We start from the raw sequence: 9844 nt of genomic DNA, 5'->3' as shown, positions 1-9844 counted from the left end.
AAAACTATCAATATAACAAGATAGAATACATACCTCTTTGATGTAGAATGTCTTCATGAAGCTTGAGTGCCTAGTGCCCCAAGTGTGACACCTCAAATGGTTCACACAACACCAAATACACTTGGAATAACTTGAGAGAATTCTACACTTCATAAAATCGGCTAGCCCTCTCTAGAATAATCTAGTGGCCGATTTTCGTCAAGAATAAGATCTTTATATAGTGTTACAATTAGGGCAAACCCTAATTGTCATGAATTTCCATTTCCTTGGATCCATGGGTACAAATACACCATGGAGCATCCAAGGAGCATCATATGGGTTTTGGCCCAACTAGATAATCCATGGAGCATTAGCCCACTATACAAGTATGGATGATTTACACAATCAACCCATATATTTAATTAGTCTTCTTTTGATCACTTAATTAATCCTAGATTAATTCTTGATCAATACTAATTAAATAATCTTATTATTCTTATTATTAATATACTAGAACTTATAATATATTAATAACCATAAGTGTCTTATTTCTCTCATTATAGTCTATCCAAGTGCATGATGCCATGCAACCCAAATGGACCATGCCGGGTCGGGTCATGTTTTACCAATTATAGTTATGGACTTAGACATTAATCCAACAGTCTCCCACTTGGATAAGTCTAAAACTATTTTGCGTATGACTTCAGGAACCAACTGGCAATCGTAGCTCTCAAAAGCTTCTGTCGAACTCTGACCTTGTAGATGAACTCTGATCTTGTCAATGACTTTTCCATTAGATAAGGGATCATATATTCCTCCATTCTAGATATCATATGGACTGAGACATGGATTATAATCATTCTCTCTGTCCATTTGTTGTTTCCCGATTTCCGATTTATGACGACTGACTAATTGAACAAATCAAATCAGTCCTGGCCCGGCCGAGCACTTCCATTTGTCATCATCAAATCATCGAGGGGCCCACAGATATCGCTTTTATCCCGAAGGTTAAAGGAATGGATAAACTTCCACTCATATGGCTTGTTCTACTACTTGTTGAATCATACACAAAGGCACGTTTTATAACATCGAGTTACCAATGCGTTTCGTGCAATCAATGTACAACCAACTCATAGTAACAACTCATATCTCTAGGTTTGAAGAATATAAGATATTCTCGTCTCATGATCACTCGTGATAAAATCCATGAAGTGATTCCAATGAGCGCGGGTTGAATCCAATACTCAGAACTTATGAGCACTCATGAGTGTTGTAGCCCTTTGTCCAACAACTTAGACCTCTACAAGCCAACCCATGACAGTCTTAATTCATATCTACTTCCAACCTATGACCGACTGTGGATGGTTTGAATAACGTAGTCATTCCGGAAGAATAACCTAGTTTATTCGGGAAGTCAAAACATGCAAAGTGAAACACAATAATAATTGAATCCAATATGGTCTCAAAACTTATGAATATAAATAAAACACTTTTTATTTATCACCATATGATTACACATTATTCATTGTATATTGTTTCAGCTATCAACTTTATTCTTGAATTTAAAAAAATAGTTGTCCCATGCTTCAAGCATGTACACTATGTTTCTAAACACTAGTCATGCCATACACCAAGTATGCATAATATGTTTGTCTATGATCTTTATTTTGTGAACTAGATCAATTGAACATAATCTTCAATGATTCTCTTTTCACACTCCCAAATCCTTACTGCAAATGCAAGAATTCCAAATTCATGTCATTTACTGAAATCTGTTAGATTCTAAACTTATATGCATTGATCCTCTTGTAATGATTATGCACAAAGTCAGAAAGACTTAGCAACAATCATTACAGAGCATTGCAAAGGAGATCAAGTCCTTGGAACCATCCTTCTTGCATTAAGTTTCCTTAATCTTACACAGATTGAAAATTCTAACTTTGAAACATTTCCAGATTCCATTTCGACTATCACTTCTGAACAAGAGTTGCCTCCTTACAGATTATGTCAATATGGTCCTTCCAGAATTATCACTATACTTCCAACTGTCCTTGAGCAACCAATCTTTGGTAAACCTTAGATTTTCCTCGACAATTGTTTAATCCTTTTACTCATATCCAATTCTAAACCTTTTCCCTTCTTAATGCCCTAGGCATTTCGAAAATTTTAGAAAGGATGAATATAGCACATGTAATCGGTCCTATATCCGAAGCATATGGGACACGATTCATGATGTCTCACATAAAGACTAAACCAGTCTTTTGCTATAACATTTCCATTTCAATTTGCCAAGTTCTCATAATTCAGATTATGAAAAGGGATGCCGTAATCATAATCGAATTTAAGAACGCAAATAATGGACCCATATACAGAATTTCCTTATGTTGAGCCATTCCAACATGAAATTCATATATATCCTTGACTAAATGATTAAAATCTCACGATCTAAGCTTATAGATTTGAGATGAAGTATAATTTCCTCTCCCTTAATTATAGCAAAACAACTTTTTCCCAATTGAAACCTTTTGTTTTCTATAATTAACATTGCTAGCTTGCAATACTTATCGTAATTATCATGCTCCCACTAACATGATGATTATTAGCATAACACTTATGCTCCCACTAGCTTTGACATGTACTCAGAAAGCTCGACTTCTAGAAATCAATACTTTATTGACTTTCTGACCAAAGTTCAGATTTCTGATACTAGACTGTTTTGATAAGACTTTATCAAAAACATACACCTTCCCTTAGATAGCTCATGGGTGTGTCAAAACAATTTTAAGAACTATGAAAAGGGATGCTGTAATCATAGTCTTGATCGTTTTGACCTTTGCCATTTCTCACAAGTCCAAGTTAGTGTGCCGGTAAACCACACACGCTCCACTAACGACTTTGAGAATGCAAATAACACAATTGCTATCTAGCTAAAATCTACTTAGTGGAAGTGTTTCCTCACCATCATTTTCATGAATCAGAGAGTAACCTTATGACACTTAGATTTATTGGTGTATGAGTTCCTACCCATATGAATTTGTCAAAACCATAATCACAAGACACGGATAATGACAAATCCAAAACCATATGGATTAAACTCAATCTTAATTTCTTGCCACCTGGTAGCTCAAGGGCCTACCATTGCTTCCAAGTTGTTGTGCAACACATTGAGAACTCTAAGAACTCATATGCAAAGCCAACTTTAACTGGAATGGGCACAGAATATGTCAACACGATAGGTTATAAACCTCAAGTCGTGTGCTAGTGAAGAACTTCAGGTTTCATTCTTGATTAGTTCTTGAGAATTTCAAGACCTTTAAGACTTCCACTGTCCTCTTGACCTATAAGACTTCCTTGTCAAACATCCAAGAGATAGTGTGGATTCTAATCAAGACAAAACACTTCACACAATTGGCCTAAGTTGGTCTTTGTTTTAACCAAAACATCACAACTTACCAATTTCAAATGTACAAGAGTAGAAAACTTTTACTCTTACATTTGATAAGTGTTTTTAAACCTTCTTTAAGACATGTCACTCAAATTACAATCTTGGAGTATGACTCTAAGACTTGTATTGGAACGAAGTATGACTCATCTTCTTGATTTAACCATTTCAACAATTCAAGATCCCTTCTTCTTAGTCATAAGAATGCACTAAGACTTCCTTAGAGAACTAATTTTGATATGGTTTCTTAATCATTAAGATGATCACAAAACTGATACTAAAGTACTCTCCCATCTTTTCAGATTTGAGAAACTTTTATCCTTCTGCCTAATTTGATTCTTCTTATCCGCTCTGCTATGCATTGGAACCTTTTCCAATGTCTCAGAGTTACACTTAAGCTTGTAAGTATAATCATATTTACTGAGCTTTAGTAAACTATGATGAATAGCCTTACATCTTTTGTGGTGGACTTAATCAGTGCACATGACTATGTACTCGATCCCTTAGTCCATTACTTGACTCACACATCTATGTGAATAAGTAATTAGTCTTAATTTTTCCAATACTTGAAAAGTTCTCATTCATCATGCTATACAACTTGCATGATTCCAAGTCCCGGTCCGATTGAGACTTTGGATGATGAGAATCTTTCCTTATTTGGTAAATTTAGACATTACCACAAATGAAGGAATCAATTTCATATTTCCACTCTTGCTATTAATGGAATCATATAAGCAACAATTTTTTTTCCTCAAATGCCATTGTAAGTATATTTTAAAATAACTAAAATTGAAATTTTTCTTTATTTTAAAACTTTGCGGAAAACTTATCCTTACAATCCATATGAAAACTTGTTGTTATCTATTCCTAAGCAATATCTCATAACTCCTAAGAAGTAGCTCAAGAATCCGATTTTCAAACTACGCGATAGAAATCCATCTACGCGATCAGATTCAGCATATTCTTTTTTAAGTTCCTTTACTTTTCTTTTATTCTTAAAACATTACCATGTGACCCAGTCACATCATGTATAAGGAATCTCAAAATAGAAACTTAACAGAGTTAGAGTAGTGGATTTTACCTGAAGTAGAGTCAACCTTATTGACTTTAACATCCTTAGGTAAATTTGGCAGCTTCGCAAATAATGACCCTTTCTTTGGCAATATAAACATATGGACCCTTTGATAATGGTACACAGGACTATTACAGACTTAGCTTTTCTCTTTACCATTTTTTCAACCGAGTTGACTATGGTCGATCCCTTTCCATTGGGAAGAGAATGCTTTCCTGGATTTCCTGTGTCACTATTGTCAATGTCCATAAAGTTTCAGGAAGTTGATCTTAGCAAATAGATAAGATCATTAAGGGTCTTGTCATAGTCTGTTTCATAGGTGTTCCAAAAGAACTCATTATGTGACTTAGAAAGTAGTTGAGCCACTAACTTTCTCAAGACTTTGACACCCAACTCTCCCGGCTTGTCAATATGTGACTACATCTCCAAGATATAATCACACCTAGACCTTGCCTTGCCAATAGGGCTTGAGTGACTTTGAACCTGTGGGTTGGGGAGAATAATCGGAGGAGGAGAAAGAAGTATGATATCCACGGGACATCATCTTCATTTAGGAAAGCTTGTTTCAAGAGATTTGGGAAGATCATAAATGTCTAAACCAGACATGTTATGGGAGATATTCAAGATAGTTGATCTTAAGGTCCTTAATATGACACCCAATATGAAATATTAAGGCTAGGACCCAACAAACTATTTTATAACTTAGAAGAGGTATGCCGTAATCCAAGCTATAAAACAATTTGAAGGTAGGTGAATGACGATTCACCAATTTCCACCAAGATAAACGAAATGTATTATTAGGTTTTAATTGGATTTGAAACTCCTAGATCTTTTGAGATTCATTGAACTGTTCAATGGCATGTTTCAATCTCGAGTGTGCCCTTCAGGTTTTGTGACTGGGATGCCGAGGATCACAAAACAAGGTGTGAAGTAACCATGCAAATTACTTGGTACCCTTAAGTGTTTACCCCTCAATCGATGTGTCGGTTAACCACACACGCTCCATCGATAATATGATAAACATTAAGTTACCCTTTGCCTACCTTGTTAAATACGAGTTAGTGTGCCGGTTAACCACACACGCTCCACTAACCGACTTAAACAAAGTGCAAAGTGTAATTTCATGGATTAGCACCTTCTTCACATTTTCCTAAGTAACTAAGATTGGGAATTATTAAGAGTTTAGTTACTTAGTATTTATCATTAATACTTTTAATGAAGGGAGAATTAAAGTCATGTCAAACCCGTTCGGCTAACAACCCTCCACCAGTCAAGCAAGCGGTGGGTGAGACTGGACACCCATTAAGTTGCCATTTTATAGGCAACAACCTTATACCCACCTTATAGACCGGCTTCGTGAATGAGGCGTACTAGCGGTAAGACCGACTTTACTCTTATACATATAAATATTATTAACTTATAATATTATAACGTATAAGGGTTGAATTTTAACTTTTAAAATTCTAACGGCTAACTTGGAATTAAAGTATTCATAAGAGAAAACTTTACAAATTCCAAAACTTGAGGGCATGTTTTGAAACTATTCAAAACTAATTAATTCCATAACTTATGTATTTAAAGTAGTTTTAATCCAAAAACTCTTCAAGTTCCATAACTTGTGGACAAATTATGGAAGACTTTAAACTAATAAAGAATTAATCTTTTCTTTATTTTATAACTTATGGAATTAATTATGGTTACATATTTAATTTATTTATTTATTAATGAAGTGACTCTTGAACCTCCATAACTTAAGGACAAGACTCTTCATCTTTTGTAACCATTGCCAACTTTTATGAGTTTTTATGAAACTTAAATGTGACTTTTCATATAACTTGAGGACAAGTTACAAAAACACATTTTAGAATCAACTCTTAGATTAATTTGGATTGACTCAACTTTTCTATTAATCTAAGCAACTCATAAGAACAAGATAATTCAAATCAAACTTTTTCATGTAATTAGTCTAACCTTTAAACTAATACAAAACATGAATCTATTGACAATTATCTTTGAAAATGGATTAGCATGAACATTACCACATTAAAAAACAAGTTTATAAGTTCAAAACAACTTAGGGTAATGTTCCTAGTCCATTTCTAGCCAAAAACCTCGAAGATATGCTGTCTGGGGTCCAACTAGTCGAGTGCATGAACACAACTCGGCGAGTTGGATGAATTTTGCCTTGGACTCGTCGAGTCCCTTCATGGACTCGGCGAGTCAGCTGGGCTGACAACATCAAAACTCGATTTTTCAGCTTCTATTGCAGGTATAACAAGAAAACAAGCCTAGGCTCTGATACCACTGTTGGGTTATGAGCATTATAACACTCCTAAGTGTACATGCAACCCAAAATACCTTGGATCTATGTTTTCTCTATTATACATGCAAATATGAACATCCAAGGTATTATCCTAATCTAGCATACAAAACTATCAATATAACAAGATAGAATACATACCTCTTTGATGTAGAATGTCTTCATGAAGCTTGAGTGCCTAGTGCCCCAAGTGTGACACCTCAAATGGTTCACACAACACCAAATACACTTGGAATAACTTGAGAGAATTCTACACTTCATAAAATCGGCTAGCCCTCTCTAGAATAATCTAGTGGCCGATTTTTGTCAAGAATAAGATCTTTATATAGTGTTACAATTAGGGCAAACCCTAATTGTCATGACTTTCCATTTCCTTGGATCCATGGGTACAAATACACCATGGAGCATCCAAGGAGCATCATATGGGTTTTGGCCCAACTAGATAATCCATGGAGCATTAGCCCACTATACAAGTATGGATGATTTACACAATCAACCCATATATTTAATTAATCTTCTTTTGATCACTTAATTAATCCTAGATTAATTCTTGATCAATACTAATTAAATAATCTTATTATTCTTATTATTAATATACTAGAACTTATAATATATTAATAACCATAAGTGTCTTATTTCTCTCATTATAGTCTTTCCAAGTGCATGATGCCATGCAACCCAAATGGACCATGCCGGGTCGGGTCAAGTCTTACCAATTATAGTTATGGACTTAGACATTAATCCAACAGGATACTCGACGAGTAGAAAGGGAACATCAGGGAAAGTTGGGGAGGACGTCTAGACTCGCCGAGTCGCCTTTGCACTCGCCGAATCCGGTCAAGTTGACCGTTGACCAGAGTTGACCTACATGTAATTTCTTAGGGTCAGTTGTCTTGAAAGATAAAAGTATTAATAAGGGATATATGATATTATAGGAAGTCTGTAGCTCGGCGGATCGAGTGCGAGTGATTTCAGGAGTCGCTAGCTTTCATTACCCGCGATTTGAGTCTTCTCACTATACTATACCCGGAAGGGTTTGACTGTGTGACCAGAAGGTCGGATATGATTTGTGTTATACGTGCTATAAATAGTAAGGTATTTGCTATGCGTGCTATGTATGTTTATACGGGCCGGAAGGCAATATGTTATGTGACTGAAAGGTCGGATATGGTATATGATATATGTGCTATATGTGTTAAGATTAATGTATTAATTGCTGTGTATGTTTTTATGGGCCGGAAGGCAATATGTTATGTGACTGAAAGGTCGGATATGGTATATGATATATGTGCTATATGTGTTAAGATTAATGTATTAATTGCTGTGTATGTTTATGGGCCGGAAGGCAATATGTTATGGGCCGGAAGGCAATATGTTATGGGCCGGAAGGCATTATGTTATGGGCCGGAAGGCAATATGTTATGGGCCGGAAGGCGATTATCTCAAGGCCTGGAAAGGCGTATATGCGTAAGTAGTATACTGGGGAACTCACTAAGCATTTATGCTTACAGTTGTCATGTATGTGTTTCAGGTACTAGCGAGGACCGTGGGAAGGCGCCGGCATGACGCGTATACACTGTTGATGTTTTGAGATCTTGGGGATTTATGATTGTATTTTGATATGAAATTTGGAATAATTATATTTGGTTGAAATAATTCACTTTATTTTAAATGAAAATTTTGTTTGAAAATTTGTGTTGTTACATAAGGGATCATATAATCATCTTTTCTTCAAGATATCGTGCGGACAAATACATGGAACATAGTCATACTTATTGTCGAGCCGTTTGTTTCCCGATTTCTAACTTGTTTGGCATAGAACTTAATTAAACACATCAATTGAGTCCTCACCGGGCCCGTCATATAAGTCAAAACAAAATCATAGAGGGGCCCAAGATATCGCTTTTAATCCTCTTAGGATAAAAGGAACAGATAAATTTCGACTTATATGCTTGTACTAATTACTTGTTAAATTATACACAACAACACCTTTTATAACATCAAGTTACTGATGCGTTTTTGTGCTATCAATGCACAACCAACTCGTAATCAACAACTCATATACCTTGGTTAGAAGACTATACGATATTATTGTCTGACAATCACTTGTGATAAATTCAATGAAGTGATTCATGTGAGCGTGGGTTTAATCAAATACTTAAATCTTATTTTAGGAGAGCTCATGAACATTGTAGCAAACCTTTGATATGTCTAAACAACTTAGATAATCTACAATCCAATTCATGACAATTGACACAATTTAGTCATAAATAAAACTCCTTTTATTCAATCGTCAAATGTCAATTACATTTAAACTATTACAAGTTTTGAAACAAGCTATCTAATCACTAAAACTAATATCGTCTCCTAGGCCAATGCTCTTAGCATGTAGCAAATGCTTAAACCTTTTTAGTCCCTTCGCAAGGGGATCTGTTGGGTTATCCCGTGACGATATCTTCTTCACTACGAGGAGTCCCTCTTCCATTCAATGTCTTATGAAGTGATATTTTCTGTTGATGTGCCTGGATCTGCCATGATCCCTTGGTTGGTTAAGGGGACCGCACTCTCTCTGTCACATAAAATTTCTATAGGCTCCTTTATGGCTGGTACAACTCCAAGGTCTCTGATGATGTTCCTTAGCTATATTGCCTCTTTCGACGCTTCGCTTGCTACTATGTACCCTGATTCGCATGTTGAACCAACTATAGTCTCTGGTTTGGAGCTTTTACATGTTACTGCTCCTCCATTTAGGGTAAATACCAAGCCCGAATGAGAGCGGAAATTATCTCTGTCAGTCTGACAGCTGGGATCACTATACCCTGTCACTCCACTACAAGAAAAAGACCCTTTTACAACGCGCAAACCACGAAACTCATTGATTTATGTTACGCAATAGCGAGTATCATTAAAAAAGTGTGATCTCTTCTAAAAATTTAAGGATTGACGTCACGCATTATTGTGCGCCCTTTGCTTAGCGTCTTATGTAAAAATAACTTAAAAACATGGGGGGCACTTTATCTAAAATCGTGCG

Source organism: Lactuca saligna, chromosome 9 (assembly GCF_052625555.1).
Source record: "Lactuca saligna cultivar CGN05327 chromosome 9, ASM5262555v1, whole genome shotgun sequence".
NCBI lineage: Eukaryota > Viridiplantae > Streptophyta > Magnoliopsida > Asterales > Asteraceae > Lactuca > Lactuca saligna.
The sequence above is the reverse complement of the archived record's forward strand: the minus strand, read 5'-3'. Positions refer to the sequence as shown.